At 37.3% G+C, this 13,255-nt stretch overlaps 1 protein-coding gene across 7 annotated transcripts in view; it reads right to left on the bottom strand.

The window, feature by feature from the left end:
• Positions 1-13,205, bottom strand: part of TP53BP1 (tumor protein p53 binding protein 1) — a 106,432-nt gene extending 93,227 nt beyond the window's left edge. For all 7 annotated transcript variants that reach the window (XR_014021687.1, XM_081292046.1, XM_081292049.1 and 4 more), the window contains exon 1: positions 13,089-13,205. The gene's annotated coding sequence lies outside the window, so the exon portion shown is untranslated. The remainder of the gene's footprint in view (positions 1-13,088) is intronic.
• Positions 13,206-13,255: the final 50 nt, after the last annotated feature.

The following is a 13,255-nucleotide window of genomic DNA, read 5'->3' as shown; positions in this document are numbered from 1 at the left end:
CTGAGGATTACAGATGAAAAGAGCAAAGCTTAGAGAGATGAAAAAATTGCACAATGTCTCAGAGCTAGTAAGGGAGTAGAATTTGAACCTAGTCTATATAACTGCAGAAGTTTTTTATAGCCATGATTGAGGAAAAGTGGTGACAAGTTGCTAAAAGTTGACATAAAGCCTTTTTTGGGTTTTACAATGTATTGTTATCCAAAGACTGCATGTACGTGTTTCTAGAAATTTGTCATTAAAATATTGTGAAGAAACTGAAAAGTTTTCAAATGCACATCCTCATGAAGGAGGTTAAGTCAACAAAGAGGTGATGATATAATTAAGATGTGAAAACAAACTTACTTAAGGTAGTTAATTAACTATATTAACCTCAGTCTCAAGGCTGGTACAACTGTAGATACCTGTGACACCTGCATTAGACACATTCCCAGCTGATATGTGCATCTTATCTCTACAGAACTTCCTCCTATTAATTTTCTTAAGTAAACATTTAAATTGAAAAAAATTCAAAACAACAGGAAAAGGTACAACAAGAATGTAATTTAAAAAAAGATTTAATAGTGACCTCTCATGAACCCTCCACCTAGATTCACACATTAACATTTTGTAAAACTGATATTCATTTTTTAATTATGGTAAAAAAGAATATATAACATAAAATTTACAATTCAGAAGGTAATGAGTACATTATTTTGCAACCATTATCGTCACCCATCTCCAGAATTTTTTCATCTTGTCAAAGAAAAACTATCCTGATTAATCACTGACAATTCTCCTCTTCCCAAAGCCCCTGGCAACCACCATCCTCTCTCCTGTCTCTATGAATTTGCGTATTGTAGTTATCTTATAAAAGTGTAACAATATATTTGTCCTTTTGTTTCTGGCTTATTTCACTATCTCCAAAGTCATCCAAATTGTAGTCTGTGTCAGAATTTCCTTCCTTTTTAAGGCTAAATAATATTCCATTGTGTGTCTGTATCACATTTTATCACTCCTGTTCATTTTAACCACTTTCTGAACCTTCCCAGAGTCCCAATCTGTCATGTCCCAAGCATAGATGAGATTCTGAAGGCAATGTGGCAAAGCAGCACACAGCAACGCACCCCCCTTTTTAACATAATTACTATGTTGTTGTTGTTGTTTTAAATATCTGTTTTATTTATTTATTATTATGTGGTGCTGAGGATGGAAACCATGTGCAAGGCAAGCACTCTGCCACTGAGCCACAACCCCAGCCCCCAGCAACTCCTTTAGATGTCTTCATTTTCTGGCCAGTGAGCTATGTATCCTCTTAGTTAGACACATGATACCAAGCATAATTTTTATTGTAGTGTTATCTGCAGTGTCCTTCCTCCCACCTTTTCAAATATGTAGACCAAAGAGCTCAACCCTACCAGGAGCCACTTACCTGGAAACAGAAAGGTTTTGGGGGGGGGGGGGGTTGACAGAACCTTCGCCTATTTGAATATTGATGGACTGCCATGTCCCCCAACCTCTGTCCCTTTTCCGGTTTCTTTTCTTATAGAAGTATTCAAATCCCCAAATCCCAGTAAAATTGCCCCACCACTCTATTTTTCTATCAAGCTCTCAGGCTTTCTTCTTTCATTTCCCTGCAAATTTCACTTTCTCCATACTGGTAACTCCTGAACCATTTGCAATCTGGCTTCACTAGTCCTAAATGTAGTGCTTAGCACACTTTCCAGGTACAAAATAGTTACTTTAAAGGTTTCTTAATGACTGATTCTGAAACTTGTCATATTACCTTATCATTTTACCTGTGTAGCATCCGATGCCTTTGCTGATTCCCTTTTCCTTAAAATTATCTACCAATGACTTAAAAGTTCCTGGTTCTCCTCCTTTATTTCAGCTTTCCAATCCCTAAAGCCAAGATTACAGGATCAGAATGAGGAGTAGTACCAACATTCAGTCGGGTGCCCAGGTGCACACCTATAATCTCAGCAGCTTGGGAGTCTGAGGCAGGAGGATCACAGGTTCAAAGCCAGCCTCACCAACTCAGCAGAGCCCTAACCAACTCAGAGAGACCCCGTCTCTAAATAATAATTTTAGGGATGTAGTTCAGTGGTTAAGCAACCCTGGGTTCAATCCCTGGTTACCCCCCCCCTTAAAAAAAAGGAGTGGTACTAGCATGCTACAACACAGATGTATCTTGAAAACACAATATTAAGTAAAATAAGCCAAACACCAAAACAATAAATATTATTAGATTCCATTTATGAGATGTATAGAGTAGGCACACAAAGTAGAATGGTGGTTGCCAGGGGCTAGGAGAAGTGGGAAATGAGGAGTTAACTGTTTGACAAGTTACAGAGCTTCAGTTTGGGCCTTCAATTTAGGAAGCTAGAGATGGATGGTGGTGATAGCTTTTCACAATGTGAGTGTATTTAATCCTACTGAACTGAACACTTAAGACTGGTTATAATGACTGGGTGTGGTGGTACACACCTATAATCCAAGAACTCAGGAGGCAGAGGCAAGAGGATGGCAAGTTTGAGGCTAGCCTGGACAACTTAGAAAGACCCTGTCTCAAATAAAAAATAAAAATGATTGTGACTGTAACTCTGTAGAGCACCCCTGGGCTCAACCCCTAGTACCACAAAAACAACAAACAAAAGAAAGTTATAATGAGGAGCTGGGAATATAGCTTGATACTAGGAGACTTGCCTAGCATGCACAAAGCTGGATTTGATCCCCAGCATCACAAAAACCAAAATTGATTATAATAGTAGAGATTTTGTTATGCAGACTTTACTACAAGAAGAAAAAATTTTTAGTAAGACAACACTAAACTTTAGTATTGAAAAATGAATATCTGAATCATAATTTTTTTCTTAATAATAAAATTTTTATAAAAGTACTAATGATTAATTTTAGAGTGGAAAAGGGGTTGTAATTCATTACGAGTCAAGGGATATGCTTAGAAATGTTCTATTTTTATTACTAGGATCATTATACAGGTGTATTATTTATACCTCATAAATTTATACATTTTTTCAGTTTGTGCATTATATTTCACAACAAAGATGATTCAAAATAAATATTATTGATGCTAAAACTCATAATGTGATGCAAAAGAGGATATACACATGGTCTCAAACTATTTCCCTAAGATGTACTAAATTATTTTAACAAATCATAAATTTGCAGTGAGGAAACCTGGTATTCACAAACTTGACCAAGTGATTCCAAATAATATCAACAATAAGGTGACAAAATACTATCAGGTGTCACTTAGATACACCAAGAAGGATACAACATCACTTTAATTGTATTCTTAATTGTATTCCTGCCCAAAACACATAATCTGATTCTGATCATGAGGACATATCCAAATTGATGCATGCTCTACAAATTAATATCCATATTCTTCAAAAAGAGAGAGATATCAAGAATGGCAAAGAAAGTCAAGCACTGTAATGTAAGACTATAGTCCCAGTTATCTGAGAGCCTAAGGCAGGAAAATCTCTTGGACCCAGGAGTTCAAGGCCAGCCTGGGAAACAATGAGATCTCATCTCAGAAAAAAAAGGGGGGGCAGTGAGGGTGGCAGGGAAAGAATGGTGAAGAAAGACTGAGGAACTTTTCCAGACTTGGGAAGACTACACAGACAAGATTATTAAATGCAACATGTGATCCAAAATTTAATTCTAGACAAGAATTTGGTTACTTTCTTGTATAAATAACTCTAATGGGAATACAGGTGATATTTGAAAAAAATCTGTAGATTATGTAAATAGTACTGAGCCAATGTTGTACTTATACTGAGGTTGTGTAAAAATAAAAAAGAAAAAGTAGTACCAAATTATCCAAGATTGGAGCTGGGTAGGCTTAGTATCTGCACTCAACAGTAATAAGATGATAAGAGAAGGAATATTCTTAGAGCTTTTGGAAACTGTCAGGAATTACAGCCAGGACAGTAGAAGGTGAAAAAGTTTTTCTTGTAGATTAAAAAACAAACAAACAAACAACAACAACAACAAAAAAAAACCCAGCAACTCTTAAGTCCCAATGGGAAAAAGTGAATTTTTAGATTCTGGGACTGAGAAATCTAAATAATAAGAGACACTTCCTCAGAGAACACAGTGAACTACTCTTCTGAGGTAAATGTGTGTTTACATAAAGTCATGGGCATACAGTGTCTAGCCTTGGGTCCTACTCCCCACCTTACTGTTGTCCCCTTCATTCTACTCAGAGTCATCTCAACCAGGCGGGGTCTAAACAGCTGATATGGGTAGTACAGAGCTAATGTGCTAACAAATTCAGAGCTCGTTGCAAAAACAGTAATACACCTCTGCCCTGCTCACATATGAGCTTATCACATAGAATCTCATGAATTTTATGCCTGAGAAGGTCAGAAAACCCATAACCCTGACCAAAAATTTATCTATGAACTCAAGTTTGTTTATTAATTTCAATTCACTTACATGCAAGTCACCATTTTGACTCCATGGTAGTAGTGGAGAGGGAGCAATGCATAAACAAGATTCAATTGCTACCTTCAAGAAACTTATAATCTATTGAGGAGATAAGACATATGTACAGATTATGATATAGGATACAATAAAAATGCTGCAGAAATGTTAAAAAAGTCAAAAGAAAGAATTTTAATCATATGATAATCATGAATATATTTACTGAATACTAATAATACTTTAAATTCTGTTTACTCCGGCTCCCTCTAACCCCAGTACTGAGGATGGTACTCAGGGGATTCTACCACTGAGCTATATCCCCACCCCTTTTTATTTTTTATTTTGAGACAGGGTCTCCCTAAGCTGACCAGGCTGATCTGGAACTTGCAATCCTCCTGCATCAGCCTCTGGAATCAATGGATTTACGGACATGCCACTGTGTCTCGTTTACTCTTGTTCCTATCTTGATCTCATCCAGCTCATTGTAAATACCATCAATGAGTCAATGTCTCCCAACTTTCTATCTTCAGACAACACCTCTCCAAAATCCGAACTTACATATATATATAAATAAATAAAATTATAAATATATACAAATCCCAAACACATAATAACACTATATATAATAATTACATAATAACATAATAATTATATAATTACATAATACATAATTATATAATTACAAATACATAATAACACTATATATAATAATATATAACACTATATATAATAATTCTCCACTTAGGTATTAGACTGATACCTCAAAGTCAATCTAATACCTAAGTGGAGAATTATTAAAATTGTAGCGAGTTGGATATAAAAACTTGTTTAGATTCATCTTCCGTTTTTTGGCAAGAATACATCATAAAAGACAGTAGAATGAAAAAGACATAATTTTCCTGTGTTCATATATGAATACACAACCAGTGTAACTCCACATCATGTACAACTGCAAGAATGGGAAGTTATACTCCATGTATGTATGATGTGTCAAAATACATTCTACTGTCATGTATAACTAAAAAGAACAAAATAAAAGCATACTTATGTGATAAAATATATCCACTCTACAATATGAAAAAAAAAAGAATACATCATAAGTGGTATCTTACACTTTCTTTTTTCTTTTTCGTACCAGGGATTGAAACCAGGGGTGCTTTACCACTGAAACACATCCCCAGCTCTTTTTTATTTTTGAGACAGTATCTCACTAAGTTGCTTAGGGCTTCACCAAATTGCTGAGGCTGGAGGTTCAATCCTCCTGCCTTAGCCTCCTGAGCCACTGAAATCACAGGCATGAGCCACCATGCCCAGCTATGCCTTCTATTTCAACCCAACAGGAGGCACATAATTAACATTTGATTGAATGTATTTCCGTTTTGTTAAAATTGATTAGTAGGTTCAAATGTTGCCACATTTTCATGGGAGGGGCAATGAAATGTTGATATTCTAATTTTCACATATAGTTTCACTTATTAGCTGGATTTCTATAAAAAAGAATTTTCTCCTCATCAAGTACTTGATTACCTAAGGAAAGTTGTGATAAATGCTTGATTTTTTCCCTTTATTTACTAGTTTTCAAAAATATGACAGTTAATGTAGCATACTCCAAAGACAACCAATGATTTTTTTAGGATAATAATGCACCCATGAATTTTTAACATATTTGATATGCTTTGATTCAAGTATGATATGTTATTGTTCATTTTTATTACAGTTATTCATTTTGAAATGTATATTGTCCCATCTTGGGGGCATCCCTTCAGGTTAGCTCCAGAGCCCTTTTGATGTGATTCTAGTAGTATTTGATGGCTTCTTTGCTTTCTGGTGTAAAAAAGATAGATGTTTAATTAGGATAATTTCTGCCCCATATCTAGAATCAGATGTTTCTCTAAAGCATGTCAGTAGAAAGTGGTATTTAGGGATCCCAATCTGGATGGTTAGAATGCTCACTGATTGCTACTAGATTGGTCATTGTTTAGTTTCTCCAATTAAATTTTGGGATTTCAGGAATTTTACTCTGCTTCTTTGATTTTATATTTGTAGATTTTTCTCTTATGATCAATGTCTTGGTTCCTGATAACATTAATGTAATTTTTTTTTGCTTTGGTTTACTACATGTATATTAGCTCCAGGGTGTGTGTGTGTGTGTGTGTGTGTGTGTGTGTGTGTGTGTGTATAAAATGAGATAACCAATGAAAGCAGTTTAACATTTCTTTGTAGTTGATTTTTTCCTTAGAGCATATTCTCATTAAAAATTAGTGGGCTGGGGTTTTGGCTCAGTGGTAGAATGCTTGCCTAGCATGTGTGGGGCCCTGAGTTCAATCCTCAGCACCACATAAAGATAAATAAAGGTATTGTGTCCATCTACAAGTAAAAAATATTTTAAAAATTAGAGTTAGGCTGGGGATATAGCTCAGTAGTAGGGCACTTGCCTAGCATGAATAAGGTCCTGGGTTCACCCAGTACCGCGAAAGAAAGAGAAAGGAAGAGAGAAAGAAAGTGTGTGTGTCTGTGTGTATGGGGGGCGGGGAGAAAGGGAAAGAAAGAAAGGGAAAGGAAGGAATGAAGTGGAGGGAGTACAGTTAAGCTGGGCAAAACCCAGGAGGCTGAGTCAGGAGGATTGCAAGTTCAAAGCCAGTATTCGCAAGATCCTATCTCAAAATAAAAACTAGCAAAGGGCTACAGATGTAAATCAGTGGTAGAGCACCCCTGGGCTCAGTCTCTAGTAACACACACACACACACACACACACACACACACAGTACAGTTAAGGGCTGGGGATGTAGCTCAGAGATAAAGAGTTTGTCTATCATGCACAAGACCCTGAGTTTGATCCCCAGTACTGGAGGGGAAAAAAAAGGGGGAAATTACTGGTGCTGGGGCTGGGGCTGAGTGGTAGCGCACTTGCCTAGCATGTGTGAGGCACTAGGTTCGATTCTCAGCAGATTCTCAGCACTGCGTATGAATAAATAAAGGTCTATCAACAACTTAAAAAAATTAAAAAAGAGAAGTTACTGTATTTTATTGTTATTTTAATTTTTATAATGCTAGAAATTAAACCTAGGGCCTCACAAATGCTAGGCAAGCACTCCACCAACCACTGAGCTACATCCCCATTCTCTACAAATTCTCTATATAAATGGAATTGTAACAGTGTGTAGTTTTTGGCAGCGAGTTTCTTTACCACAAAAAAAATTTTTTTTTCTTCTGAGGATGGAACTTGGGGTACTTTACCACTGAGCTACATTCCTAACCTTTTTTTTTTTTTTTAATTTTGAGACAGGGACTCCATAAATTTCCCAGGCTGGCTTGGTACTTGGAATCATCCTGCCTCACCTTTCCAAGTAGCTGATATCACAGCAGTGAGTCACTGCACCCAGCTCTATATAACATTTTGCATGTTGTTGCCATATATCAGTAGTTCACTCTTTTTTATTGCTCAGTTGTATTCTATTGTGTACATACACTACCATTTGTTTTTTATCAGTTCTGTTGCTGGATATTTAGGTTATTTGTTTTATGATAAAGCAATTACATATGTTCATCAACAAGTCTTTTTAAAATATCTTTATTTATTCTTATGTGGTGCAGAGGATTGAACCCAGGGCCTCCTCACATGTGCTAGGCAAGCACTCTACTGCTGAGCGCTCAAAATGCGTCCATTTTAAATATAGAGTTTGATTGAGTTTGACAAATGTATAGTGTGTGTGCCTTGTCTGATGCTGCCACCCCAATCAAATACAGAACATTTTCATTACCCCAAAATATTCCTTTGTACCCTTTGAAATCAATAACCAGCCCTAGGCAACCACTTATTTGTTTCCTGTCACTGTAGATTAATTTTGCCCATTCTAGAATTTGATATAAACTTATTCATGCAGTGTGTACTTGTGGCAACCATAAACATGTACCACTGATATCTGCCTACGGAGAGTATAATCAAGTGATGGGGCCAGGGATGTAGCTCAGTGGTAGAGCACTTGTGTGGCATTTGTGAGCCCCTGGACCCAAACCTTAGCATGGCCAAAAAAAAAAAAAAAAATCAAATCTTCATAGGAGTTTTGTTTGTGTGTTGTTTGGTTTGGTTGGTAATGAGGACAGTATCCAGGGCACTCTCTACACTGACCTAAAACCCCAGCCCTTTTTGATAATTTTATTGGTGCATTATAATTCCCTTTGAGACAGGGTCTTTTCTTTTTATTTACCAAAAAAATAGTATTTATTTTTTAGTTATAGCTAAACACAATACCTTTATTTTATTTATTTATCTTTATGTGGTGCTGAGGATCGACAGGGTCTTGATAAGTTGTCCAGGCTGAGGGCTGGGGTTGTGGCTTAGTGGTAGAGTGCATGCCTAGCATGTGTGAGACACTGGATTCAATTTTTAGCACCGCATATAAATAAATGAATAAAATAAAGGTCCATCAACATCCAAAAAAAAAAAAGTTGTCCGGGGGGCCTGAAATTTATGATTATCCTGCCTCAGCCTCCTAAATCACTGGGATTACAAGTGTGAAGCACTGCTCCTGGCTAACATGTGATCTGGCTCCTATTATCTCCTATTCTTCTTTCTCTCACTTTTCTGCTGGAGTCACATTAGGTCCCTTGTATTTTTTGAATATGCAAAGCATACTACTACCTTGAGGACTTTACAATACCACAAAATCACAAATATTTTTCCTCTTCTTTCTCTTCAGTTCTTTCTTGAAGATCCTTCATAATACACCTTAACTTCCCTTTCCAACCTTTCCTCCTGCATATATTCTGCATTACCCCTTTCATTCAGTCAAACTAAACCATTTATCTTTCCCTCATTCTGTACTTTCTGTTTAGGCTATCCCTTTTTTCTTGAATGATTAATTCCCGTCTAGGTATTTAGTTACATTTACCTTTATGCTTTACTTTATTTGTAAACTAAGGTTTCATTTCATTCCATAGATAATTAGGAATATGACCTAACTAAACACAGCTTCTTCTGTTAAACTGACTTCCTTGCCAACTACATGAACTTAGGCAAGTTGCTTACCTTCTCTAATAAAGTTGCTTTATTCTCCCAACCTATACAATTATAATGATAGTACCCTACCTTATAGGGGGTTTTGGGGGAAATAAATGGAACAACCTCTTAAATGCGTTTAGCACAATGTCCATAATTTATTCAAAATTGTTTGAGTACTCACTGTAGGCCAGAAAATGAAACACACAGAGAGTATTCCCTTGATAATGCAAAATTTGATTCACACAGTCATGATCTCAAAATTGAGTAATGCCATACACTTAGGTTTGATAGTCCCCCACAATAAGAGATAGCTTTGCTCACACTAAAGTAAAGGATGGTGCCAGAGACCACAGGCTAATGGAAGTAATAAAGGAAGACAGTATCCATAAAGGTTTCTTATTCACATTGAGGATCACTTTCTTTATAAAAGAACATGGGGCAACAGGATAAAAAGGAAATTTCTTCATTGTCCTTCACAATGCTCTGTAGATGGAAGGTAAATTCAATGCCTTTGTCCTACCCATTTACTTAGTGTGAATAAATAATAATTAAGAAAATTACTCAATAAATATTTATTATGGGCCTCCTCTGTGGAGCACACATAGTAATAATTGCAGCATTTCTCATCCATTTCAATCTTTCTAGAGATTATTGTACTCAGAGTCTTTTTAGAGGTTGTTTTACATCTGTCCTTTATAGATGAATGAGCTGTTCATGCTAAAAGGTGACCTTATGACTGCTGGTATGCATTATAATCATAGTATTTTCCCAAAAAGTCAAGGATAAGCCTCTGACACAGCAATCTTGTAATCCAACACGCTTCTCTCTGTATGAAGAACGCATCATAAGCAGAACTGAGTACAGGGTGGGAATCTGAGCTGCGTGCAGCTCCCTTTGGATATTTTGGTTGATAGGACCATACCATCTAGCAGAGTATGCTGGAATTCTGCCAAATGAGCTCAAATCCCCAGAAAAACTAATGACATTCATCAGGCTAGAAGAGAAACCAGCATCTTTTCTTTATGAATTACCAAAGCTCGTTGAAATCTCATGAAGATTTTAAACACTACAAAGATTATGAAGTTTTCAGGCTGGGATTATAGCACAGTGGTAGAGTGCTTGCCTAGCATGTGTGAGACACTGGTTTGGATTCTCAGCACATATAAAAGTAAATAAAATAAAGGTCCATCAACAACTGAAAAAAAATTTTTTAAAAAAGATTATGATGTTTTCCCTTTCCCATGCATACACATACCTCAAGATGAATGTGATTAATTGCCACAAAAGTCTGATTTTTCTCATTTGACAATTTCAATATTTTATTTTTAATACAAAATATGAAGTTATTTTCAGAAAAATTATAGAGATGGCTCTCCCACTATGTAAATGTGCTTATCTAGTTTACTTATTGGATAATTCACCACCATATATTATGAACAAAGAGAGGCCTGGAGCTGAGAACTCCCTAACTTGTTCAAACACAGCCAAAGCTATAACACCTTTCATAGTATTTGAGATTTTATTCTATCTTTTGTGTTGTACCCATTCCAGTGAGCACCCAAGGCAAGAGCTTATACTACTGGCTTCCTCTTCTAACTACCTTTTTCAGTAATACACCCTTAAGAGACCCATTACACAATTTAAAGGTCCTTCAGCACAAACAGTTTGAAAACATTAATTGTACCACTATATCTGCCAATCTTGCTTGATAAGACCGTGGAAGAAATTACAGAATGAGGGAGTTCCAAAAAGCTCTTATGTGGTCCATACAGGGACTGACAGTTAAATGAAACACTATAATAGACTCCATAGTCACCTTGTACACCCTCGTGAACATACCTCACATTCATGCATATTGGCAGATCCCTAACAATCCCCCCGGATGGGTCTTTGAATGACATCCTTTTACTACTAGGCTTCTGCCACAGTACACTTCCTAAATGTTTACACGTAATAGGTGAAAACCTATTTTATAAAAACCTATTATGTAGGAGCTGGGGCTGGGGCTCTGTGGTAGTGCACTTGCCTGGCATGTGTGAGGCACTGGTTTCAATTCTCAGCATCACATATAAATAAATTAATTAATTAAATAAAGATCTATCAACAACTAAAAAAAATTTTAAAAACCCTTATTATGTAAAAATATGCTTTGTAATTTATATATGTATTTTATTAATTTTTTATACAGCTTTCCATATTTTGTACATATATGCATCTGTATTTTCTGCCTTCAGCTGTAAAATTCTAGAGCACAGATATGAATACAATTTTCTTTTCAGAGCACTCTGAATAAACAGTATGTGCAATCTGACACTTAAAACTATTTTCTGATAATATGATGGAATCATCACCCAGTGACTGGGAAAGAGAAACCTGTAGCTAACCTTTCTGACATTGTCTGCCTTTGACAAAGGTCCTGCTGAGTACTCATCCAGCACACATAGGTGATTTTAGTTTATCATAGTCTATATTTACAGCTATAATTAATAAAACCCAACTCTAGCAGGATCTGAGATTACAGGCCTGAATTTCTGCCCCGATACCATCTGATCAGTTGCAATCCTTTCCTGTACCATTCAGATCTATTGTCTATCCTGTGTTAGACTTGATGAAAGCAGAGCCTCTGGTTAACTGCTACTGAACCTTGCTCTGAGACCCTATGCCAGTTAAAAGCCTTAGCTCTAGAGTTGCTATGGAAACTGTCCCCTACCTATTCCCACAATCCATTCTGACTCTCTGCCTCCACATAGTACTCTTTTCCAATTGCAGACAAGGAGGCCTGCACATCTCTTCATGCTGTTTTCCAGATTCAGAGCTGCAAATGGGGGTGGGGGTCATTATCTCATATGTCATATGGAGTGAAGCATCCCCACCAACTAATGTTCTACCAGTACTCATTTCCCTTTCTCTGCTACAAAAAGGATTTTCAGAGACATGTTCAAATTGGTTAGAGAATGCAATGGCTATTTTGCCATAGCACACGTTCCATGCTAGGGACCAGGATTGCTGTGAGGTATTTGACAAATAGACACTGCACAATCAGAATGTGGTTCACAGACAGCCTTGCTGAATCAGGTAATCTGCTCCTTTCTACCACCCTCTACCATCCCCAAAGTGTGAGGTAAATGGTACCAAAAAAAAAAAAAAAGAAGCAGCAGCAGCAGCAGAAGAAGGAGAAGGAGGCAGGCGGCGGCGGCAGCTGGCGTCCTATGGTAAAAGACAGGCCTTCAGTCTGTACATATATGCACACAATAATTCTTGTATCCTGGTAAAAGAGGCTGTAGTGCAGAACAGGCAGTGGAAACACCTGGAGGAATGGGTTGGTGGGGTAGACTCACAACACCGTTTTTATAAAGACATTCCAGTAAGTCATAAAACAGTGCCAGGCCTCCTCAATTCTCCTTCCCATTCCCTGATTCTTTGGTTTGGGAACCGTCACCTCTTTTTTGGTTCAAACATTACCCCTTCTGTTTTGAGAACTCTCTAGGGCCTCCTAAGGTTACTGATTTCCCGGTGTCACATCACTTGTAGTTGGGAAGGTCTTTCCTGGGTTTTACTCAAATCCCCCTTGCTGCAGTCTGACCTCATAGCACTCATGAGTCCTGCACTCAGCAGAGATGGAGACTAGCCAAACACTATCTTTGGAATAACAACTCACCAGGGACTCAGGGCCGGAAGGTCATTCTGTCCCAATACTGCGCAGCCTTTCTGAGCACACCCAGGGCCTGGGGCAAGGACAGGGAAACAGAGGAAGGAAACCAGGACCCTGGCAGGCAGTGACCAAAAAAAAAAAAAAAAAAAACCCGCCAGACGATAATACAGACG

The sequence above is a fragment of the Spermophilus citellus genome (genome assembly GCF_964194105.1).
Source record: "Spermophilus citellus genome assembly, chromosome: 4".
NCBI lineage: Eukaryota > Metazoa > Chordata > Mammalia > Rodentia > Sciuridae > Spermophilus > Spermophilus citellus.
Note: the sequence above shows the minus strand (reverse complement) of the source record. Positions and strands in the feature narration are given on the sequence as shown.